Genomic DNA, 26,553 nt, shown 5'->3' with positions numbered 1-26,553 from the left:
GCTAAAGGAGTTGGCGGATGTGATTGCAGAGCTGTTAGCCATTATCTTTGAAAACTCATGGCGATCGGGGGAGGTCCCGGATGACTGAAAAAAACGCTAATGTAGTGCCTATCTTTAAAAAAGGGAAGGAGGAGGATCCGGGGAACTACAGGCCAGTCAGCCTCACCTCAGCCCCTGGAAAAATCATGGAGCAGGTCCTCAAGGAATCAATTCTGAAGCCCCTAGAGGAGAGGAAAGTGTTCAGGAACAGTCAGCATGGATTCACCAAGGGCAAGTTATGCCTGACTAAACTAATTGCCTTCTATGAAGAGATAACTGACGCTGTGGGTGAGGGGAAAGCAGTAGATGTGTTATTCCTTGACTTTAGCAAAGCTTTTGATACGGTCTCCCACAGTATTCTTGCCAGCAAGTTAAAGAAGTATGGGCTGGATGAATGGACTATAAGGTGGATAGAAAGCTGGCTAGATCGTCGGGCTCAATGGGTAGTGATCAATGGCTTCATGTCTAGTTGGCAGCTGGTTTCAAGTGGAGTGCTCCAAGGGTCGGTCCTGGGGCCGGCTTTGTTCAATATCTTCATTAATGATCTGGAGAATGGCATGGACTGTACTCTCAGCAAGTTTCCTGATGACACTAAACTGGGAGGAATGATAGATAGACTGGAGGGTAGGGATAGGATACAGAGGGACCTAGACAAATTAGAGGATTGGGACAAAAGAAACCTGATGAGGTTCAACAAGGACAAGTGCAGAGTCCTGCACTTAGGACGGAAGAATCCCATTCCCAGAGTAGGGACTGGATGGCTAGGAAGCAGTTCTGCAGAAAAGGACCTAGGGATTACAGTGGATGAGAAGCTGGATATGAGTCAACAGTGTGCCCTTGTTGCCAAGAAGGCTAATGGCATCTTGGGCTGTATAAGTAGGGGCACTGACAGCAGATCGAGGGACGTGATCATTCCCCTCTATTCAACATTGGTGAGGCCTCATCTGGAGTACTGTGTCCAGTTTTGGGCCCCACACTACAAGAAGAATGTGGAAATATTGGGAAGAGTCCAGTGGAGGGCAACAAAAATGATTAGGGGGCTGGAGCACATGACTTATGAGGTTAGGCTGAGGGAACTGGGATTGTTTAGTCTGCAGAAGAGAAGAATGAGGGGGATTTGATAGCTGCTTTCAACTACCTGAAAAAGGGGTTCCAAAGAGGATGGATCTAGACTGTTCTCAGTGCTACCTGATGACAGAACAAGGAGTAATGGTCTCAAGTTGCAGTTGGGGAGGTTTAGGTTGGATATTAGGAAAAATGTTTTCACTAGGAGGGTGGTGAAATACTGGAATGTGTTACCTAGGGAGGTGGTGGAATCTCCTTCCTTAGAGGTTTTTTAAGGTCAGGCTTGACAAAGTCCTGGCTGGGATGATTTAGTTGGGAGTTGGTCCTGCTTTGAGCAGGGGGTTGGACTAGATGACCTCCTGAGGTCCCTTCCAACCCTGATATTCTAGGATTCTTCTTGGTAAGGTGGTCTGTATTAGACCTCTACCATGACATCACCCTTGTTTTTTACCCCTTTTATCCTTACCCAGAGACCTTCAACAGGTCTGTCTCCCACTTCTATCTCAACCTCAGTGGAAGTACATATATCTTTGATACACAAGATCTATATACCATCTCCCTTTTTCTTTGCCTGTCCTTCTGAATAAGCCATACTCTTCTATGCCAATATTCCAATATGTGAATTATCCCAAGTCTCTGTGATGTCAGTTATGTCATAATTGTGATTATTAGCATGTCTAGTTCTTCCTGTTTATTCCCCATACTTCTTGCATTAATATACAGACATCTAAGATGTTAAAGAGATTTCTCCTCTTTATTCTCTTGTGTCTCCTCTCTCCCTGCTATGATTGCCCAGGTTTTGCCCAGATTCTGACCCTTTACCCAAGTATCCATGTTTTGGACTTACTTGTGGGCTTTTGTCTCCTGCCCCCTGTAGAACCTAGTTTAAACCCTGCCTCACTATGTTACCAGTTTATATCCAAGATACTATTCCCCTTCCTTGATAGGGGGAATCCTACCTCTTCTCAGCAATCCTTCTCAGAACAGTATTCCATGGTTTAGGAAGCCAAAGCCTTCTCAGGCCCCTACCATTGACCAGAAGGATCAAAGGGAACACCACCTGCACCCCCAGCTCCTTCTCTCTCACTCCTAGAGCCCTGTAGTCACTTCTGATATATTCAGGGTCATACATTGCAGTATCATTAGCGCCCACATGGATGAGCACCATGGGGTGGTAATCAGAGGGCTGGATGACCCTCGCTGCTCCTTCCATAACGTCTTGGAAGGACACCTCCCAGGATGCTATATCAGGCTGGCAAATGGATGCTTCCTTAGAAGGGAGTCACCGACCACCACCACCCTTCATATCCTCTTCGGAGTGGTGGCCATGATCCTCCCACCCTCGTGGGCACATGGCTTCTTCTCCTCCTCCTTTGGGGGAGATTCCTCATCACTTGTTGCCAGGACAGCACACTGTGGTGTTTGGGGGTTTTTTTGTCTCTGTGGATGGTGGGTTGGGAACAGGGTTGGAGCAATGCCTGCTGCCTGAAGTAACCAGCAGCCAGATTTCTCCCTGCAAAGGAGCCATTTCCTCCTTCCCTGGTGGTAGTACTGCAGTCCTCTCCAGTTGGAATGCCTCCTCAACCATGGTGGTCTCCATATGCATATTTTCAATGAATTCCTCATGGGCACAGATGCTCCACTGCCTACTCACCTCCTCCTGTAGCTCTCGCTGCCCTGCTTCCTGCGATGTTCGACCAGTAGTCACCTCTTACACTGGATGGTCTCCCCATCCCAGCTTTCTATGATAGGGAAATGCAGGCCACAGGATCTCCAAATCCATACCAGAACCTGGGTAGAGGCATCCATGGTCAGGTTCTCTGTCTGGACACAGGTGCAGGTGGAGGAGCCTGGAGCTGTGTTGGCATGGATGATGCAGCCTTTTTGAACCAGATTAAAATCAGCATTTCTCCCTCCTACAAACTCCCCTGTTTGCTGCCCCCGTTCCCTAACTCCCCTTGGTCACTTAGCATCTGACTGTTAAGCCCTTCTCTCTTAGGTCAGCCTTGCCCTTCATTAACACACAGGGGAAGGGTGATCACAAGAATGATCAAGGATCAAAGGACAAGAGGCCAGAGCCTTGCTAGTGCACACTCAGCTAGCAGCTGAGCAGAACATAAATTTACACTACAAGCCAACTCCTTGCTTGCATTTCAGCTCAGGTGACACAGTAATGTAATAAGTTATGTGTATCATTGCTGCTCTGTTGCATTTTTATCATGTGTACACTGGTCATCCCTGATGTGTCATGTGACAACATGTATATAGACCAGGGGTGGGCAAACTTTTTGGCCCGAGGGCCACATTGGGGTGCAAAACTGTATGGAGGGCTGGGTAGGGAAGGTTGTGCCCCCTCAAAGAGCCTGGCTCCTGCTGCCATCTGCCCCCTCCCACTTCCCGTCCCCCGACTGCCCCCTCCCAGGACCCCTGCCCCCCAACTGCTCCCCCTGGGATCCCACCCCCATCCAATCCCCCCTGCTCCATCCCCGCACTGCCCCACCCACCCCTAGCCACACCCCCACCCCCGACAGGCCCCCCGGGACCCCCATGCCCTATTTGACCCCCCCCTTTCCCCGTCTCCTGACCCCCCCCCCAGAACCTCTGCCCCATCCAAGTGCACCCTGTCTCCAGACTGCCCCCCAGGACTCCCTACTGCTTATCCACCCCCCCCCCCGCCGCCACCCCCTTACCATATCGCTCAGAGCAGTGGGAGGTCACAGCCCTGCTGCCCAGACAACCAGCCGCACTGCCCGCGCGGCAGCATGGCTCTGGGGGAGGGGAGACAGCAGGGGAGGAGCCGGGGGGCTAGCCTCCCCGGCCAGGAGCTCAAGGGCCAGGCAGGATGGTCTCACAGGCCGGATGTGGCCTGCGAGCCGTAGTTTGCCCACTTCTAATATAGGCAATAGTGGGAATGAAGTAGTTAACATTTATTTTTATTTTTCATAGATAAAGAATATTGCACAACAACAAAAACATACTATGTCCTAAGACTGAATCTCTTGGGCCTATTTCTTAAAATGATCATCACCAGTGGCTTTGCCCTGGAGATGGAGTAAAAAGTGTCATGCCTGAAAAGGCAAGTTCTCACCAATGAAGGGAGGAATTTACCACTGAAAAATAACTGGTCTCTAAGGGTATGCAGCAAAGGCAGGGATGGGGGGAGGAATAGCTCAGTGGTTTGAGCATTAGCTTGCTAAACCCAGGGTTGTGAATTCAATCCTTGAAGGGGCCACTTAGGGATCTTAAGCAAAATCAGTACTTGGTCCTGCTAGGGAAAGCAGGGGGCTGGACTCAATGACCTTTCAGGATCCCTTCCAGCTCTATGAGATAGGTATATCTCCATATATTTGAAGATGCAGACCTTCTGTTAGCTAGACAGCACAGAACTTAATTCCACCTAAGTCAGGAGTGGCTATATTGTGGTTTGCATAGCTCTGAAATTTGACTTGTGCCTATCCAATTCCTATTATTGACAGAGGATGACAAAAGCTAATCAAGAGCAGATTTTTACTTCTAGTAAACTCAGAAATTTTCTATTTTTCTCTCAATGAAAATAAAAGTACAAGCAAGCCAATACAGTTACTGGCCCTTACTTATTTCTATAAACTTATTTTGTGTGTTTAATTAGCCTAAAGAATGCCTGTTACCAGAGCAGCTAGACACTTACAAAGTTTTAAAAAAATAAATAAAACTGCTCACCAAGGGTAACACTAAATAATTACTGCTCCTGCCACCACAAGAAATATCAGCAGTCATAGCATCAAGGATTAAAAAAAAAAAGAAGAAACTACCAAAAGCTAAACCAAACACACACACTTTGCAACATGCCTGAAACGTGTGAAAAGTAGATGCTGGAGTACCACCAAGAGGAGCTGTTTCCTCTTCTAGAGAATCCCTTTGCAGAGAAAGGTCTGTTAATGGGCCTGGTGTAACAAAATGACTAAGCAAGTGACTTCCAGCCAATTTTAATTGTTGTGACTTGACAGGGTGAGTAGTGACCTCACAGCTAAGTGCATTCCATTCAAGGGTTTAAAAATCATTGCCCACATCTGGAATTTGCATAAAAAAGTTAACAGGAAGTGCATCCAGAAACTTCAGCACAGCTGATATCAAAGTAGTCTCTCTCTCTCAAAAGATGCTGGAGCTTCTGAGCTATATTCTAAAGTAGTCTTAAATACAGTGCACTTCTGCTGTGCATTAACATAGCCCAGTGCAGATAAATGGATACATTCTATCTTTCACCTAATCTACAAGGTAGAACCCATTCTACTTATGTGGAACCCAAATAAAGTATGTACTAAACACAGTTAAATGTGCAAATCCTCTTGGAGATTTCCACTGGGTTTCAATACAAAATATGTGAAGATTTTGCAGCACTTACATCCTTCTTCTTTCAGAGTCTCAGACTCTTCAGACAGTTTCAGCCTAAACTCACTTTCCTTCCGCTACCCAGTAAAATTAGAAAGCCCCTTCTGAAATAGAAGGACCCACTTCTGATCAGTTAGTTGTCTAACTGGAAAATGGATCTACAGCATTTTCCCCAAGAACCTGCATCTTATTTACCTCAGAGAACTTGTGAGGTCATCTTTTTTAGCTCTAGCTAGAAGTCCATGGGTCAAATTCATACACCATTGACTTACATGGATTTAAATCAGAGATTAATTTGATCCTTGTGACATCCCCCAAGGTACAATCTGAACAGTTGAACTGCTGTATCCCTTTACCTCTCCACCACAGGGTGACTTTTACACTGCACTGCTAGTGACAAGCAGCCTCTCCAGATCTGCTCACACACCGCCATTAGCATGTAAAGTCTCTCCTAGCAAAGTTACAAGAATGTTCTCCCAGCCACTTGTGAACTATATACAGGGTAACATCTGTAAATCCCCTAGTCCTAGCCTTGCACCCCAGAAATGTGTGTCTTACACTGCTGAGGACCTGGACAAACCGTGTAAGCTCATTAGAAGTCTGTCATTCCACCAAAGGGCATGATTATGCACCAGCTCTTGTTAACCCGAGTAGAGATTCCCCAAACACTACAACCAAAAACACATATATTAACTAGAGAAAGATAGATTTTAAGTTATTATGAAGTGATAAAGGCATAAAAGTCAGAATTGGTTACCAAACAAATAAAAGATGAAAACTGCAATCTAATTCCTAAGCTTTACCAAGCTAAATAAGACTTGAAAGCAAAAAGGTGCCTCTCATCCCAAAACTTTCAGCAGTCCATGCTAACTGGAAAGCCTTGCAGTTAAGACCACTCCCCCATGTTCAATTATGGTTTTGTCTTTCAAACAATCTTGCTGCCGTGAGTAGAGATGGGGTAGGAAATCTTTCTTGAGGCATCCTCCCCCCTTTAATAGTCTAACTCTTTGTTCTGGAAAAGACTTTGCTGGGTCATAGGGGTCAGGCAGTTCCATGGTGTACGTGATCTGCCATCCATCTTTCAGGTGAATTGCGACTTTCTTGTTTACAGCTCCCCTGGTGGTGAATCCCCAATTTAGCAGTTAACAGTTTCTCAACACCTGTGCTCAGTCCTTTTCTCTGTTTTTGAGGAGCTAATGTGTTGGCATTCCCCAGAACCGTAACATTTTAGTAACATTATACAGTAAAATCTCATTGTTTCACATGTAGTGTTGTTACACACATCATAACAGTACACTTATGTTCAGCAGGTTATGATACCTCACGAGGCATACTGTGTACAAAGTATATCATAGCCATATAAAAGTGATGAACATGGGGGTACAAGATGTTATAGACCTATAACTGATATCACTCAAATTTACTGTAATTTCTTGGATTGACATTTACTTGTTTTTACTGTCAATATATACCAGTCAGAAGAAATTTATGTTGTGCTGCACAGATTATTTTATTATAGTTTGTCATGTAACCTTTTTTAGCAATTTCAGAGATACAGGAAAAAACACTTGCTTGTTAGGAATGCTGTTCTGTACAGTGACATTATTCAAAGACACGCAAGTTGTGTAATGAAGGTCAAGGTGAATGTTAGATAAGCATAACATTTTTATAAGCATTCAAGTTAACATTACTATCTAAGTTCAGAGTTAATTTCAACATAATTGTTTCCAGTATGTGTTCATGAATGTTTGTGAGCATGTACATGACCGCAAATGAGTGGGAAATTCATATCTGACAAGACGCCAAATTTAAGATATTATATTAAAATAGCACACCAATAATTTATGGTGAAATATCTATATCTTGTCATATAACACATAGAACATGTACAGCTGTTCCAACGTTGAAGACACAAAGCTAAAAAATAAAAAGAATTACTGCAACCATGCAACAAAAAAATAGCTTCTGAAAAATTCATGTTTTTTCAGTATATCAATAAAACATATCACAGAATAATAGGGTTAGAAGGGACTACAAGTGTCATCTATCTATAGATATATATAGATTCTCTCTATATACATACATATATACACACACATATATACAGAGAGAGAGAGAGACCTATCTCATAGAGCTGTAAGGGACCCTGAAAGGTCATTGAGTCCAGCCCCCTGCCTTCACTAGCAGGATCAAGTACTGATTTTGCCCTAGATCCCTAAGTGGCCCCCTCAAGAATTGAATTCACAACCCATGACTTGCATGCAATGCCTCTGTTAATGCAACCTAAAATTGCATTTGCTTTCTTTGCAACAGCATTGCATTGCTGACTCATGTTGAGGCTGTGATCCACCACAACTCCCAGATCCTTCTCAGCAGTGCTGTTGCCAAGCCAGTCACCTCCCATTCTGTATTTGTGCATTTGGTTTTTCTTCCCTAAGTGTATCATCCTACATTTGTCTTTGTTGAATTTCATTTTGTTATCTATAGCCCAGTTCTCCAATTTATCGAGATACCTCTGAATTTTACCTCTATTCTCCAAAGTGTTGGCAACCTCCCAGCTTTCTGTCATCTGCATTTTTGATCAGTATGCGCCCTATTCCTACATCAAGGTAATTAATTATGATGTTAAACAAAGCCAGAACCAGAACAAATCTCTGTGGAACCCCACTCAAGACTCCCACTAAACTGACATCATTCCATTAATACAGTAAAAGCCCCCACAACTCCTTTTTGGGTCAGGACCTCTACAATTACAACACTGTGAAATTTCAGATTCAAATGGCTGAAATCATAAAATATACAATTTTTAAAATCCAATGTATGTGAAACTAACCAAAATGAACCGTGAATTTGGTAGGGCCCTACTAACTGGTCTTTCCATGGGAACTTGCCAACTATTTTGCTGAATCAGTTGAAATCTGATTTTATGAAGTCCAGTGTCCTTGTTTTGCTGTTCTCATGTTCTGTTTCCCATAGGATCTTGAATTCTATCATATAGATATATGTGGAAATGGGAAATTGGAGAGATGTTCTGATTTGCCTCTAAAAGTAGATATGAGGAAGTATCAAACACTAAACTCCTATGAGGAAAAGTGAAGGGGAAATCTGTATTCCATTATCTTGTTGGTGTAGATAATTCCCAAACTCTGCAACTAAAATTTCATTTCATTTAATATTTCAGTGGTGAATACACAGCATCTCTCACAGTAGCTCTATTAATTCTGATTAACATTAGCAGTGTTGCTGCACCAGAGCATAACGGCTTAAAATGAATTGAAGCAGAAGAAATTCATGAAGAAGGAAAGTATGATTAATGTAGAGGTTACTCAATAAATAATCATGCGCGGTATTAGTCTCGTTATATGAACAATTATATTCAAATGAAACCACTATATTTTTTAAAATGGCATTCATATGTTTATTCAGTGAATAATGTAGAGAACAACCTATTCATCTAGTGCTAGAACAATCAGATCATTGTAGAAACAATTACTTTTGTGCATCTCCGTGTGTGTTAAAATAAATGTTGGGGGACAACTTATCAATTCCAACATCTAATGCTCTACAATATATTTTAGCACATCTTTCCAATGTGATGTCAAATATCATGACTGTTTAAGAAGAAACAAATTTGACCAGGTTGCTATAGAATCAGTTAAATGTTTTAGTATTTATTTATGAAAGCCCAAGGGCTTGACTAGTTTATCTGAAAAAAAAAAAAAAAACAAACATGTTTTTTCTTTTAATCAGATTAGCCTGACTTGAATGATTTTGAGTGCAATATATGTAGCTATAACTAGTAGTGTTTCACTTCCTCTGTAGGACATGGCAGTACTTGGTTTACTTTTTACAAAATTTGCAATGATTTAAAACAGTTGAATGATTTTGTTTTGGATGGAAACAGTCTCCTTTCAGAGCAGCAACAAAAAGTATCCCTGTTTCAGCAGATGCCTAATAAAGCCTGTGAATTCTTGAAACTCAAATAGACTCTTTCTGCAGTTGTGGATGTATGGATGAACCAGAATATAAATCAAGATGAAATTATTCATCAGATTCTCAAATGGCATGAATCAGCACAGCTCCACTGAGCTCAGTAGAACTACACCAATTTTCACCATTTGAGGATCTGTCCCTAGATTTTATTGCATCTCCTACACTGAATTGGAAAACAAAGAACAACAACAACATCAGAACCAACTCACCCAGGAGAGCCTTTTTGGCTGAGCAGCTACAAATTCTCTCTAGTGGCCATGGAATTCCATAGTAGTTCTATCAGTCTTGCCCTCCCCAGCTGATGGCCTGGGGACTGAGCTCATGGGAGCAATGCTGGTGGACTTGGAAGGCAAGTTCTTCTCTATAAGGCTGAATGTCAGTCAGATGGGAAATTATTTTAAAAGGATCATGGCCCAAAGTCACTAAGCTCTCCTCAGCTGATGGTTTTGAATGTCAGAGAGAGAGATAAAAGAGACAGTGCCAACGAAAGATTGACATTTGGATGGTTAGACAGTGCTCACTTGGGGAAAAGAGAAAACTCCACAGCTACAGCCAAGCCACATAGAGGACAATTTTCTCCCAATGAGAACACTAACTATCATAGAGAAGCAAGGTTATGTAAACATACACTTTAGTCAGGTAACTTTGGTTGTTCAGTTCTGTAGCTTGCCCATTCAAAGGGGAGGCCCAAAGCCAGTCCATGCGCACCGGCGGGGAGGCAAAAAAAATTAACTCCCCCACCTCACTAGCTGCAGAATCAGGAGTTATTTAGCAAAGTAGTCATGAAGGAAGGGAAATAATTCACCAAAGATCTTGAGAGATCTCTCCATCTAAGAGAATTTAACTATCTCCTGTAGAGCTAGAGTTTTAGAGACTTTGTTTGTTTTTAAATCATGTATAGTGGGCAGACTTTCCTATTATCTGTTTGCCATAGGGCCAATATATGATGTCTTCAGCAGCTTGTATAACCTGGAAGATGAAAGTCATGGAGGGTTCATGCTGGATTGAGGCTATTACTACGGCGATGCATAAAAAAATAATGAGAAAAAGAGCAGTATGTAATGTAATCGCTTCATTTTTAGGTCGTTATACAGTTTTGCAGATATTACTAAAAAACAGAGTTGTTCTGATATCCATTACCCATGTGTAAAATTTTCAAACAAGCACCTTTGTGCTTTCTTCCATGCTGCACTCATGCTTGGGAGATACGCCCCATAAACATTCACAAAGCTACCTCATTATCCACCTTCAAATCCTTCCTCAAAACTCTTTTGCCATGACATCTACAAAAAAACTGACAACAGGTATCCTTTTGTCCAGAGCATATTCCCTACCATGTTGACCAGTACTGTCTTGTTTCTTTGTACACCACCATCTGTCTATATCCATACATTGCCTCTTGTCTTTATACTTAGATTGTGAGCTTCTTGGGGCAGGAGCTGTCTTTTTGTTCTGTTTCTGTACAGAGCCTGGCACAATGGGGTCCTGGTTCATGGCTAGGGCTCCTAAGCATGATGGTAATACAAATAAATTGTCAACAATGATGGGTCAACCTCAACATAATCAGACTTCACTTACTGAGTTGTCTGAATGACTTCCCTCTCATCTTTGCTTTGGGTATGATTCGTCCTTATGAAAGAGGTGGCAACACTCACAGGGGATGCCTTTCCTGCCACTAGCTCAAGACAAAATTATTTGGGTGAGGCTTTGGGCCTTTCTCCCTGTCAGTAGCAGCAGGCTATGTGAGCCTCTTCATAGTCAGAAAAGAGCAGCCCATAACCCCCAGGCTAAAACCTCTCTCTCTTCTCAGCAGAATTAGTTATAAACTTCAGCAACCCCTCCCCCCACCCCTTTGCACTTTCATATACTCTAGCACACAACAAAAGCTGGGGAGTATCACTTTATAGGAGGTACAAGGAGACCAGAAGCCTGAAGCTTCACAAGAACTAGGTCAGTGGGGTAGATCAATATGAGAAGACACTGGCAGGAGCTGTGAGGACAAGGAAGGGCTACTTTAACTGAATAGCCTGCTTGTATGGAGGGTGCAAGGAGTAGTTAAACAATTTGAGGGATCAGGATGTGTGGATTATACCCTTGTTCTGTATTTACTCACTTTGTGATCTAGAGTAACAACCTTGCTGTACCTCAACATCCTCATTTGCAAATGGACATAATACTACAGACCTGCTTGGTTAAAGTATAGCTACTCTGCATGCTAGATTGTGTTGTGTACCACTTGCTCATCTCAGCTATTGCTGCTGCCTGTTGAACAAGATATGGGTGTGCATTGGAACAGAAACAGCAGTGTGCAAATACCAAAGCAGACATATTCCATGTCCTAGACAGCAACCTCATACCCCAGAAATTCTGCATCTAGCATTTACTCCAACTCCAGATTGCAACTGCCCTTTTGCAGTACTTGTGTGGTCTGACAAGGAGGGTTGTAATCAATATGCATTTATTGATTCCACAAACACAACATTTCCCACAGAACCCACTGCTTGCTCCAGAATTTTACATCAGAATCTAAGCTTTCATTTAAACAAATGCTTCTGTCCCTCATAACTCCAAAGAAAACCTTCCAAATGCAAGCCAAGTGAACAGGAATGCAGTGATATCTGCCAGAGTCAGAGATAACAAGAAACAATAGCCCAAACTACCTGATGCCTCTGAAAGGGCTGTTAACATTTAAATTGTTATTTGATTACATGGTAATCTATTTCTCTGCTGATCAGTTTAGCAGACACATCCAATTAATATGCTTATCCCCCAATTTCAAAAGATTTTACATATCTTCCCAGCTGCCAAAGGCCCCAGTTCTCAAAATCTTCATGCCTCCTTCAATAAATTCTACAATTTTCAACACAAAACGTTGTGGCACACTTAAAATAGAATTAAACAACAGGGCTAATGTACTAATGTATAATTCATTTTCTTATCTGAGTCAATAAAGGCTTCAAATTTTTACTATGCCACCAAAATTTCAATGTACTGCAGAATTATCCCACCAAGTGGGTGTGATGCCAGTTATGTCATAATTGTGATTATTCATTAGTATATGTAGTTGTTCCCCATACTTCTTGCATTAGCATGCCGACATCCAAGATGGGGATATAGAGGAGAAATCTATTTAACTTGTCTCTCCTTTGTCCCTGCCATGATTGCCATAGCTCCAGTGACTCCAACAGGGCTATGATGATTTACACTAGTTGAGGATCTGGCCCTAAGACTTGACAGTGAGGTACATACATTACAAAATTTTGAACCATGTCAGAATAGTCTCACAGAACTAACTATACTCCCAAAGTCCTGCTTCTTCAGGCTCAAAATAAAGTCTACAATGGATTCTCCTCTTTAACTCTTCACGATCAGGTATCCAGCACAAGGAAGGAAATGGCCATAAGACATCACAGAACCTTCCCAACATGCCCATGCTCCTCAAATATTTAAAATGCAACATTGCACAAGCTCACTCACTCATCTCATGTGGTGTTCCATCTCTGCAAAAGCAAACAACTATGCACTTTACCTACCAGCCCCAAATCTGGTAATGACTATTACTTCAAAATGTGCCACGCACTGGAGTGGAGTAAGTTTCCTCATAGCTGAATGGTCATCCATGATCTCTCCTATATCCAGATACACACTTGCATATCTAGATGTTTTAAAATCCAGCATGGAAGTCAGGGCTTACTACTGTTGAGAGAGGTTCTGAACAGTAGTAAGTCCAAAATATTTTTCAATATGTAGGGTTATTATTGATTACTTTATATATTGTGCTGAGGACTGTACAAACACCTGATAAATTCCCTGCCCTGCATAATTTACAATCTAATAAAGATCTTACAGTCTAAGGTTAGGTCTACACTTTTGGCAGCATGCAAAGTACAGGCATTAGACATGTAGCTACCTGCCCCAGTGAAAGTGAAAGGCAGGCAGTATCCACGCTTGTCACTGTGGTGTGTAGCTACATGCTGCAGTGAAAGGCGAGTCCAGCAGCAGAAAAAGGCCACAGCAGCTCCCCTTTGCCACAGCTTCACTGAGCGAAGAAAGGCTCTGGCAGCGGCAAGGCAGTGGGGAAAGGCTCTGGCATAGAGAAGGCCGCAGGAAACTACACTACTCAAAATAGTGGTGTAGACGTGGAAGGCACTGCTCAGGCATGCAGAGAGCAGCATAAGGTTTATACCCTGGGTGTCCAAGTGTGTAGGGCACTCTACTGTACTCTAGTCACCTAAGCATTGTCTCGCCATCTACATTGCTATTTACACCTGTGCTAGGTGGGCATGCAGTCTTTGTATTCTGTACACCATTGTAAGTGTAGATGTAGCCGGGCCAATTTTGAATGTGGTTCAGTCACATTGCATCTCACAATCAGGTACTCAAAGAGTCTGCAAATAGAGGGAATGGGTTTCTCAGAAAAATAAGAGCAGAATACAAATAAATCCTGTAATTTCTATTTATGATTATTTAATTGAAAGAAAGCTTAAGTTACTGTATCCCTACTGCAATATTAACATAAACATGAACAACTGAGGCACATAGGGCAAACTCCCAGTCCCACTGAAGTCAATGTGTGTATGTCTACACTGCAATGATAAACCAGTTGCACCATGTCTAAGAGCCTGGGTCAGCTGACTTGGGCTGTAGGGCTAAAAATAGCAGTGCAGATATTCAGGCTGAGACTGGAGCCCAGGCTCTGAGACCCTTCCCCCTTTAGGGGTCTCTGAGCCCAGGCTCCAAGCTAAGCTTGAATGTCTACACTGCAATTTTACAGCCCCACAGAATGAGTCCTGTGAGCCCCAATCAGCTGACCTAAGCCAGCCATGACCATGCCACAGGTATTTTATTATTGGTGTGACAAAGTTCCTCAGGTCCTGCACTTATTGGCAGATTTTCTTGCCTCAGAGATTCACCATGTGGGTTGGGGAATAGCCCAGAGACCCTCCCCTCTGGAAGAACCCACAGTCCAGGTCAATTGGGAGGTTTGGGGGGAACCTGGGCCCGCCCTCTACTCTAGGGTTACCATATTTCAGCGAGCAAAAAAGAGGACGGGAGAAGCCCCGCCCTAGCCCCGCCCCTGCCCCTCCCACTTCCCGCCCCCCCTGACCTCCCAACCCTCCCCCCGTTCCTTGTCCCCTGACTACCCCCTCCTGGGACCCCTGCCCCTAACTGCCCCCCAGGACTATCTAAGCCTCCCTGCCTCTTGTCCCCTGACTGCCCCAACCTTTATCCACACCCCCACCCCCAGACAGACCCCTGGGACTCCCACGCCCCATCCAACCACTCCCCACCCCCTGACAGCCCCCCCCAGAACTCCCAACCCATCTAAACCCCTCTGCTCCCTGTCCCGACTGCTCCGATCCCTCTCCCCACTCCTGCCCCCTGACAGTTCCCCCCCAGAACTCCCAACCCATCTAAACCCCTCTGCTCCCTGTCCCCTGACTGCTCCGATCCCTCTCCGCACTCCTGCCCCCTGACAGCCCCCCCCAGAACTCCCAACCCATCTAAACCCCTCTGCTCCCTGTCCCCTGACTGCTCCGATCCCTCTCCCCACTCCTGCCCCCTGACAGCTCCCCCCCAGAACTCCCAGCCCCCTACCCCCCCGCTCCTTGTCCCCTGACTGCCCCCTCCTGGGACCCCTGCTCCTAACTTCCCTCCAGAACCCCACCCCCTACCTAAGACTCCCTGTTCCTTGTCCCCTAACTGCCCCCTCCTAAGACCCCCCCCCAACTGCCCACCAGGACCCTACCCCCTACCTGTACCCTGACTGCCCAAAACTTTCTCCACTCCCCCCAAAAAGCCCCCCCCCCCGTTTCTTGACTGCCCCCTCCAGAACCTCCCTGCCCCTTCTCCTGCCCCCCTTACCCTGCTGCTCAGAACAGGGTGTTGGGCTCTGTGCGAGCCGGACACGTGGCTAAGCTCCCCAGCACAACAAAACCCGGTCCCTGGCCCGGACCGGGTTGCAGGGGAGAGCTGCCCTTGTATCAGCACAAAGTGCTCTCGCTCCCGTTTTGCTACGCTGCATGGCAGTAACCGCTCCCAGTTGCAAAAGGGGAGGGCTGCACTTTGTGCTGAGACACTTGCTCAGAATGCAGGGCGGAGCTCCTCTCCAGCTGCTCCGGAGTCCAGCCCGGGACTTTCCTGCAGCCCTCCCAGCCGCTCCGGGGGAGGGGGGAAATCCCGGACATTGTGAGTGCTTTACAAATTCCCCCCGGACGCTATTTTTAGCACAAAAAGGAGGACATGTCCGGGTAAATCCGGACGAATGGTAACCCTACTCTACTCCCGGTTCCAGCCCAGGGCCCTGTGGACTGCAGCTGTCTATAGTGCCTCCTATAACAGCTACATGACAACTACAACTCCCTGAGCTACTTCCCCATGGCCTCCTCCAAACACCTTCCTTATTCTCACCACAGGACCTTCCTCCTGGTGTCTGATAACACTTGTGCTCCTCAGTCCTCCAGCAGCACACTCTCAGCTCCTTGCGCCTCCTAGCTCCTCACACTCGCACCACAAACTGAACCGAGCTCCTTTTTTTAAAACCCAGGTGTCCTGATTAGCCTGCCTTAATTGATTCTAGCAGCTTCTTCTTAATTGGCTCCCGGTGTCCTAATTAGCCTGCCTGCCTTAACTGGTTCTAGCAGGTTCCTGATTACTCTAGTGCAGCCCCTGCTCTGGTCACTCAGGGAACAGAAAACTACTCATCCAGTGACCAGTATATTTGCCCTCTACCAGACTCCTGTACCCCACTGGTCTGGGTCTGTCACACAGTGTAGACATATACCCTGTGAGTTTTGCTATCAACTTCAAAGGGACCAAGATTTGTCCCATAATACAGTACCTGTGTACACATATACAGATCTGAATTCATACCTGGTGCAACTCCCTGGAAATCAGTGAAGTAACACGAGGAATAAATTTGGTCCATTATCTGTGTGTAGCGGTTTGAATAAATACTGATATGCATTCAAGAACCATGAAGCACCTCTACTCATCAATGCATTTAAAACATATCAACAACTTTCAGCCTCTTGAAGTATTTATTTTCCAGTTTCATTAGGATTGCACACAGTCTCTGGCACAGGACCACATGAGTGACCTTACTTCGTTGAACAATTTTTTTATCTCGTGAGTCACAAAATCAGAAATGTAAAACAAGTTTAACTATTGAAATCACTTCAAGTTTTGTTTTGTCATAGTGTATTTCACAAGTCTTCTCAAAAACTGCCTATTGTTCTTCAGAAAACTAACAATTTTTTTTTTAATTACCATTTGTGACTTTCATTTCAGAAATCACCATTAATAAATTATGCTTCATTTATGAATTTAATGAAATAATCCTTTGTGACAGGCATATTACAAATATTACAAATTTACATTCTACAACATATAATCTAAAGTATACACTCAGCAAATGACTGATAACTGATGTATATCATATAAGGAGTTAACTATTCTCATTAAAATTAGGCTAATGTCTTCTTTGTGGGTACAATAAAACTGATTAGTATATCTAAAAGAATATTTTAGCAAGGTTTGGATTGACTGGGGTAATGCTTTTTAAAACACAGGACCCAATAAAGCATTTAATTATGACAGTTAAGCTCTTCTCAGATAAAAAGATTTTCCAATCATAATACGATTAATACAACTTTATGTACTTTTAAGAGCTAGAAAATCTGAATTAAGATATCTTTCATACCACATACTCTGGAATACATTTTTTAAAACACTTAGCATAGGCTTAAAGCAACTAAACTATACTGATCTAGGGAATATTTTGTCTTTGAGTTTAGCCAACAAATAACCATACATTTAACAGTTATTTCTATATCAAAAGATGATGCCCTTAAAGATGATATGTTTTATTTGCTTTAGACATTGTTGTAGAGTATACACTTATTAATGTAATCTGACAAAGACATTCCACTTGCAAATACTATTAATTCTGTGGTAATTCAATCCTGCACTGTATTCAGTCAGAAGTAATTTGACAGCAATTCATTGCAAGACGCATCAAATTGTACCTTATCTTTTTGTTACATAAATCCCCCTAACTGTAGACAGTTTATCACATTTATTCTAATTACTTTTTAGAAATTTCATTTTAATTCATCCATCAATGATATGCCATTAAATAACGTTACCTTCAAAAAAGTACAGTAATCAGTTTCAGAATAAAACTTGAAAGGCTGGTATGATTTTTAGACATACTGAGCTGCTGGGATCAATTCATTTATTTAATTTGCTGAACAGTCACTCATATTCTCCTATGACTTCTGCCAATAGCAGAGAAATCCATGAGGTCATAATCATGCATTATTGTCACTAATCTTCTAAAAGTGATTTCAAATCAGTTAAATCATTTGAGTAAAAATGTTCCTGCAAAGCTAATAGCTTTTAGGCTTTGTTTAATTATATAAAGTTCACATGTCATTCTCATCTGTATAATTTAGAAACAGGGAAACATATAAATTACTATGGTACACTGTAAAGCATTCATTCACTGAGAACTAAGGTTATCCAGGGTAAAAGTGCAAAGCAACAGGTGCATAGCTCAAAATATCCAATTATGAAAAGACATTTTTGCACTGGAAAGATCATTCAGTTAATTTTTCTGATCTCTCTGGGGAATTATTGATTTCCTTATGACTTAGCTTTAGACTGACTGAAACAAACAAAACCACAAACATCAAATAAACTGTTATTGTTTGAGTTAGGATAAGAAAATATTCTAGGAACTAAGACACCATTACTAAAAAGTAACATTACTTACTTGTCTTTATCCAATGTAAAGTGTTCAGGGTTTCTATTTTTTATTTTTATTTCTAAAATTACAGTAAGTATTTGAAAAAACAATGAGGTAATCACCAGCTAGTTAAACAATATTCCAACTGTGATGGACTTAGCTAGGTAGAAGCGTTATTCATTCTTAACAAACATTCTTGAATTATTACGATTTTCAGACATTGTATTGTAGTGAATCACAAAAAATATATATAACTAGATTAAAGCTATTCACAACTGTCTCTTAGATTTTAAGGCCAGAAGGGACCATCATGATCATCCAGTCTGTTCTCCTGCATATAGTATTGTCCTTTAGCAAAACTTGTAGTTTTTTTCATAACACATTCTAGCAATCTAACTTTCAGGAAAATAGTTTTCTAAACTTTAACCACAATTTTACAAAACAACTTATTTAGTTTTAACTTTTTACCTTCGTTGTACACTTTGTAAATTAACGCTCCTTAATCACTTCCAAAAAAAGCAGTCTAGGAAAACAAGACTAATCAACAAAGCTGAAGAGGAAGAGTTTTCCCTCCTTTCCAAAGCAGTAGTTCAGGCAGTTCTAGTCAATTTTCCCCCCTTTATCACTTGAAAAAAAAAAACAAAAAAAAAAACTTAAAAGATTTTAAATGGAGAATGCCGTTGACCATCCTGAACACTCAGAAAACAAAAAACAGCACTGCCTTCTTTTGGTTTCAGCATTCTAGCATTTACAGTAAAATAAGACACAAAATGATATTCATTAGAGCTACCACAAGCCCAGTGGTTGCAGTCTTAAAACAGAAAAGAAAAGAGTTCAGTCAGGCACAAAGGTCTCCATGGCAACAGTGAATTTAGACCCCCATTGGCATTATTTATGCAACATTTCATCACAAAAGGACCCTCCCACTAGCCTAGCTGGCATATTCTACAGTTTTCCAATCTCTCTTCCTTTTTCCTTTAATTCGTATCTGGCCCTTAAGCTATTTGTATCTCAACATAAATATCCCCCAGTATCGTAAAATAAATTCAACCTGTCTTTCAGCTTTGTTGTGCTATATTTCAGAGACAGCAAGTGCATTTTAAATCCTGTAGAGTTTACATTTAAAAACCTTTCTACTTTGATATCAAAGATCCATAGTTTGCCAACAAAAATAAATTTTGACTCTGTTTAGATACAGTTTTCTGCTTTTATTTCATTAAATTCTTCCTAAATATGTGCCTAGAAATTGAAACCTTGCAGAAAAACATTTTAGAAAAAGCATTATTGGCAAAAGTGCAAAGCAGATGCCACGTTATTAAACTGCTGGCCTGTGCCCATTTCCCAATGATAATTTTTCATCTGTGTTTGCAGTATAGAAATCTAATTTAACATTTATGTATTTTTATTTTGCTTTTTGCAGCCATGATAAGGGCCATATATTTGATTTACGTTCACATTGTAGTGGGAGTTAACCAGAAAATGAAAATGCATAATAAAACACATTTCTATGCTATCATAACACAAATAAGTCTTTTTGTGAATATATTATCATTTCCTTTTTTACCTTAATATATAGTTTTACTATATAACCTTAATAGACTGTTTAAAATAAAAATTATTATAATTTGCTCTGACAAACTTAGATAGAGGTACTTATAAATGTAAAAAGTGAGGGTAAGAGATAAAAGCAGATTAAGGGTTAAGGCCTTCTTTCCTTCTGTATTTAAAACTCCAGGGTCTCAATTTTTGCAAATGTTTATGTACCCAAGTAACTTTATGCATGTGAGTAGTTCCATTAACTCAATGAAATTACTTATATGGCTCCCCAATAAGAAAAATATATCAATGATGGATGATAACTTCATAGCAAATCATTCTAGCCATGGATATTCCTGTAAATAGTTTACTTATTGTATTTTTCTGTGCTGAAAACTTTTAGATATACATGTAGTTCCACTAAAATCAATAAGAGTAATATGTAAACAATATTTTTTGGATAAATAAAGGATTGATTCTACAAATCCTAATTACTCAACAAGTATATAATCTGAATATTCAGAGAAAAATACTTTTTGGTTACTTTTTTAATGTATGCAAAACGCTTTTTTGGAAATCTCTCTCTTTACCCTTCCCTCCCCAAAGAATGAGGGAGATACACCTCTACCCCGATATAACCTGACCCGATATAACACGGGTTCGCATATAGCGCAGTAACCCAGGGGCTCTGGCAGTGGGGCTTGGGCGGTGCGTTAAAGGGGAGCCCCAGGCCCTTTAAATTACTGTCGGAGCCCTGCCACAGCTACCCCAGGGCTGCAGCAAAGGGGCTCAGCCGGCAATTTAAAGGGCCAGTTATCTCATCATAGAAGGCAATTAGGTTAGTCAGGCATGACTTGCTCTTGGTCAATCCATGCTGACTGTTCCTGATCACTTTCCTCTCCTCTAAGTGCTTCAGAATTGATTTCTTGAGGACCTGCTCAGGGACTGAGGTGAGGCTGACTGGCCTGTAGTTCCCTGGACCCTCCTCCTTCCCTCTTTTAAAGATGGGCACTACATTAGCCTTTTTCCAGTCATCCGGGACCTCCCCCGATCGCCATGAGTTTTCAAATATAATGTCCAATGGTCATCAGTGATGATGGTAGGTTCAAGGTTAATTAGTATTATAATAGATTATAAAAGGAGCAGTTTTGTTAAAACTGGGGGAGTTCCAATTAATATCAAAGGGATATGTTATGTTCCAAGATTATAAGGCTGCACTTCACGCTGTTGTCAATTGACTGATTGCCCATGGATAATCTATTTAATTTTTGAGGGTAAGTATAATTGTAGTACAGACGCTCCCCAACTTACGCAAGCATTCCGTTCCGGCACGCCTTGCGTAACTCGAATTTTGCGTAAGTCAGAAACGTATCTCTGACTATTACGCCAAAAAAAAAACCAACAACAAAAAACCCCTCCTATTTCTATCTTATGGATCTTTTTCCATAAACTTAGATTTGCGTATGTCGGGGAGCATCAGTATTGTGTAAGCAGTAACTGGATGCCTGTTTCCTTAACTGCTCATTTTTCTTTTGAATAACGTTTGGTTTTATCATTCAACATGTTACCTAGTGATCCTCTAGTAAATAAATTTTCTGTAACTGACCGAGAAACTTGAACCTGAAAACTAATTTGGGTTTTATTGCACCTTTATCTTTAACAACTTAATATTAATTGGGAATATTTCAACATAAAATTAACAAAAGATTACAGGTGGCTAGCCCATGCCTCCCTTCCCACTGCCGAGCCTATTGTGGCTACACTACTATTTTAAATATGCTAGCTTGATGAGAGCTAACATGAGTATGTCTACACAAACTGGGAATCACACCCCTACTTCATCATTTAAATTTAGCCATAAAGTGGGCCAGCTCTTTAGCTGGTATAAATCAGTGCAGATCCATTGATTTCATGGATCTGTCCCAAATAGATGTATATATTAGAATATGATTTTATCATTATTATGAAAGCTAGGGATGGGCAATCTCTTATTTGTTTAATAAACCAAAATAAAATAAAATTATTATGTCCATTTTAATTCACAAATTAATGTGTTTATGCACTGGAGAGGAATTAATATTAGTATGCACTAATAATAGTTGGCTCTCAATATTAACATTAAATGACTAAAATAATACTGAAAAGAATACAGACCTTTTGTTACATTTTAGTACATTAAAAAAAAAAAACTTTTATATTCAACCCAGACAAAAAGAAAGCAAGCCATTATGCAAGCCAAAGTACAGTTCTCCCTTTTTTGAAGAGCAATGACGAAAGAGCTAACATTCTATACTTCTATTTATCATTAGTGATTGGAAGTTGTAACATTTTAAACAGAAATTATAGCAGGTTGCTCTCTAAATGTCATAGTGAAGCTAGAGGACAGTTTTGCTAGCTTTTACAGGATACACTAAGTGCATGTCATAAGGAGGGAGTGAGATTTCAGTGTCTGAACAGAATGGGCTGACTCAGGTTTTAATAACCAGACTTCATTCATCCATACTCCCCATGGCAGAGGTAAAGTGCAGTAATAATGATCACCTAATGGGGGAAGAGAGAAAGCTGGAAGCAAAAAAAGAACCCACACAAGCACTTTTACAAAGTCAGGTGGTTTTAGTATAAAAAAACCTGCTTTTGTGTATCTGCTATGAGCAGTGCCAGTGATACAAAAAGGCCACAATCAGCATAATATCCCAGCAAAACTATTGCAATTAAAATACAATTAGTAATAGACGTTTTAAGATTTCAGTGTCTGTTTTAGGACACTGGGGAAGGGATGAGTGCTTTATAAGATTTTTTCTTTTATGAATTAAGATACATATTTACTAGATTCCCTATAGCTTTCCCAAGCCATTGGCTTGTTTCAAAGAAAACAATAGCAGATTTTACCTTTATTTTCCTTTCCTGTTTAGGAAGTACTGAAGATTATTATTTGTGATAAATAAAAGGCCATGAAATGGCAGTCTAATGAGCAAAATCTACTTCACGTGAAATAATGTCTCCAAAGGGTAATTAAGTACACATTATTCAAAGTATCTTATTTCACTGAGATATTCTGACTGACCCTCCAGTTAGTATTTCAATACCCGGATATGCATCTTTGTCTCAGGAAGGTTCTACAGCAATACATAAAAACACAGGAACTCTATTTATTATGTATATTACATCAGGTGTCCAAAATTTACTAGATGTATATAGTCCCCACATGTAAGAGTATATTAACTGAGAAATTAAATTTTGATTGAACATTTGAAGGGATTGGCAGTCAGCCCTGCCTTCCTCAGGGTGTCCAGAACCGCTTCCACCTTCTCCAGGTGCGTCTCCCAGTCGGGGCTATATATGATGACGTCATCGAGATGTGCTGCCGCGTACTTTCCATGGGATCGCAACAGTTTGTCCATTAGCTGTTGGAAAGTAGTGGGGGCCCCATGCAACCCAAAGGGGAAAACAGTGTACTGATATAGTCCTTCTGGAGTTGCAAAGGTTGTCTTCTCCTTGTCGGCCTTGGCCAGGGGGATCTGCCAATAGCCCTTGGTAAGGTCAAGGGTAGACATAAACCGTGCCTTTCCCAATCTGTCAATCAGCTCATCTATCCTGGGTATAGGGTGCGCATCAAATTGGGACACCTCATTGAGCTTGTGGAAGTCATTGTAGAACCTCATACTGCTGTCAGGCTTAGGCACTAAAACCACGGGACTGGACCATTGGCTCTGAGATTCTTCAATGACTCCTAAGGCCAGCAATTTCCTGACCTCTGTCCTAATCTCTTCTCTCTTGGCCTTCAGGATCCGGTATGGCTTGACGTTCACCTTCACTCCAGACTCTGTGAGGATGTGATGGTGAACCTCCGTAGTCCTCCCTGGCTTTTCCGAGAACACATCCTGGTTGCGTTTGATCAGGCTGATCACTTCTGATCATTGTTCCGGAGTCAACTCCGGAGATATTCCCACCTGGTCGGGCTGGTTGCTTTTAGGGGATGGTGCCCCCAGTGCAACCACCGGACCTTCTCTATCCTGCCAAGATTTCAGCAGATTTATATGGTAAATCTGCTCCAGCGTCTGGCAACCCAGCTGTAGGACCTTATAGTCGACTTCTCCTACTGCTTCTATTATCTCGTACAGCCCCTGCCACCTGGCCAGGAGCTTGGTCTCAGCCGTGGGTATGAGCACCATCACCCGGTCCCCCGCTTGGAACTTCTGGGTCGTTGCTTGGCGATTGTAGTTTGTCCGTTGTGCCCCTTGGGCCTTCTCCATGTGTTTGCGCACAAGGGGGGCGACTTGGGCTATTCTGTCTTTCATCTGCAGCACATGTTCAACCATGTTTTCCCCAGGGTTTGGCTGTTCTTCCCAGTCTTCTTTAGCCAGATCCAGTATGCCCCTGGGGTGGCGACCATATAACAGCTCAAAGGGGTAGAATCCAGTGGAAGCCTGAGGAACCTCCCGTACAGCAAACAGCAAGTAAGGGAGCAGGACATCCCAGTCTTTCCCATCGTGACTAATTACTTTCTGTAAAAGGTTCTTCAATGTCCTATTAAAGCGTTAGACAAGGCCATCGGTCTGGGGATGGTAGACCGATGTTCTAAGGGTCCGTATGTGGAGCATTGTACATAGGTCCTTCATCAGCTTAGACACAAAGGGTGTCCCTTGGTCCATCAGGATCTCCTTAGGTATTCCTACTCTGGAAAAAATCTGGACTAATTCTTTGACTATGGTCTTGGACATGGTATTCCATAGGGGTACGGCCTCGGGGTATCGGGTGGCATAATCTAGTACTATGAGAATGTATTGATGCCTCTGGGCTGACTTCTCCAGTGGCCCTACTATGTCCATAGCTATTCGCTCAAATGGGATTTCGATAATTGACAGAGGTACCAGAGGGGCCCTTAAGTGTGGTCAGGGCCCATATATCTGGCATTCTGGACAGGATGTACAATATTGCCAGACTGCCGCATAAATGCCGGGCCAAAAAAACCTCTGTAGAATCTGATCAAAGGTCTTATCTACCCCTAGATGGCACCCAAACAGATGGCTGTGGGCCAGATCCATTACGGCCCTCTGATGCTTCCATGGGACCAAGAGTTGTTCTATGACTTGCTCTTGGACCCAGTCTACTCTGTATAGCAGATCGTCCTTAATCATATTATATAGCCCCGGGCCCTTAACTCTCCCCTCCACAGGGACCACATTTACCTTGACTACTTCTTTACGAATATTGTGGTATATGGGATCATTGGCTTAATCCTGACCAAGATTCCCGAGTGTTGTCCCCATTTGTCCAAACTTGGGGGGGGGGGTCCTACCTCCGTCTCTCCCTTGGGGAAAGCCCCAGAGGAACCAGGTCCCGTGATAGGGTTGTTGATCGCTGACCCAGTCCTGCTGTCAGTTGAGCCCCTTCTTTCTCCTGCAAGCGTACACTTCTGGTATTGGGTCAGGATCCTCGTCCCCCTCCTGGCTAAATTCATGGAAGGCCGGGGGAGGGTTAACCATCTGGGCCACACCCTGGGTCCCAGGGTCATTATTTTCTTCTACCTTCTCCCCGGGGAGTAGGCTATCAAACCCTGGGAAGTCTCGTCCGATAAGGACAGGGTAGGGGAGTTTGGGAACTACTCCCACCGTCAACTTAGTGGGGTTTCCTGGGGGTGAGAACTTCTGTTTTTACAGGGATGATTGGATAATAGTTGACATTCCAATGCACACAGGATATTCCCGAATGTTTGGCCCGGGATAGTTGGTTCTGCCCGACCAGCTTCCCCGAGACTAACATGATTGCACTTCCCGAGTCTACTAACGCTGTGATCTTTATACCATTCATCTTAACGGGTCTAGTACCTCTATGAGGGACCATCGCAACCCCGACTAGACTTATTAGATAACATGATCCCCCTATATCTCCCCATTTGCATTGCATAGGCTCTCCTAGATTCGGGAATTAGGCAGAAATATGCCCCAATTCACCACAGGCATAACATTGGTACCCCACTCAGGGCAGCCTCCTATTTTTCGGGCTGCTGGGCTTTATCTCCCGAGTCTTTTTCCCCAGTCCTCAAGTCTCTCCGGGACCACTGGCTGCTCTTCCGCCTCCTTCCTCCCCTCCATTATCCGGCCTGGTCCTCGGCGCCTTGTTGTCCCAGTACTTCCACTTGTGGAAGCGATGGGCCCTTACGCCTGACCTCGCCAGGATTTCCGCCTTCAGCTGGGGGTAATCCATAGCCACTTCTGTGGTCATATCGAAATAGGCCTTCTGAGCCTTCCCACACAGAAATGGAGCCAGGATGCCTTCCCCTGGTCTTGGGGCCAGGCCTCCCGCAGTGCCATCTTCTCGACTGCAAGGAGATATGCCTCTATATCGTCCTCCACTGTCATCTTCTGTAAATAGTTGCTTGCCTGTAGCGGCCAGGTCCCATGGGGCCCGTGCGTCAGCGTGGTCAGGGCTTTCAACTGGTTCACTACTTCATTCAGGGTGGCTCGATCTTGGGCTGCCTGGTTCATCAGCAATGGTTTGTCTCCTGTTGGACACGTACTGACTCTTGCTGGGCCGCCATCTGTAATCTGGTAGCCTCTTGTTGGGCCACAGTGGCCTGTATCAATACCTTCACTACGTCCTCCATTTTTTTTTATTTTAATTTTTTTGGTGTGTGATTTACCTTGCCCTGAGACGGCTTGCCACAGAGCCTCACTTACATCCTACTGCTGACACCACGTCTGGCAAAGTACCTTCTTTTCCTCAGCAGTCTCAGTCCTTTTTAGCCTTGGAGCCTCAGGCTTGGGCAAAGCAAACCCTCGTAGGTAGCACAGGGTCTGGCT

At 42.8% G+C, this 26,553-nt stretch overlaps 1 protein-coding gene across 3 annotated transcripts in view; it reads right to left on the bottom strand.

Annotated features, from left to right (window-relative positions):
- Positions 1–26,553, bottom strand: part of CTNND2 (catenin delta 2) — a 1,183,216-nt gene that overhangs the window by 726,512 nt on the left and 430,151 nt on the right. Inside the window, exon 1 of one of the 3 annotated variants that reach the window (XM_054019143.1) lies at positions 18,683–19,049. The exons of the other annotated variants lie outside the window; for them this stretch is intronic. The gene's annotated coding sequence lies outside the window, so the exon portion shown is untranslated. Of the gene's footprint in view, positions 1–18,682; positions 19,050–26,553 lie in introns of those variants that run through there. 3 annotated transcript variants of the gene reach the window in all.

The sequence above is a fragment of the Malaclemys terrapin genome, chromosome 2 (genome assembly GCF_027887155.1).
Source record: "Malaclemys terrapin pileata isolate rMalTer1 chromosome 2, rMalTer1.hap1, whole genome shotgun sequence".
Lineage (NCBI taxonomy): Eukaryota > Metazoa > Chordata > Testudines > Emydidae > Malaclemys > Malaclemys terrapin.
Note: the sequence above shows the minus strand (reverse complement) of the source record. Positions and strands in the feature narration are given on the sequence as shown.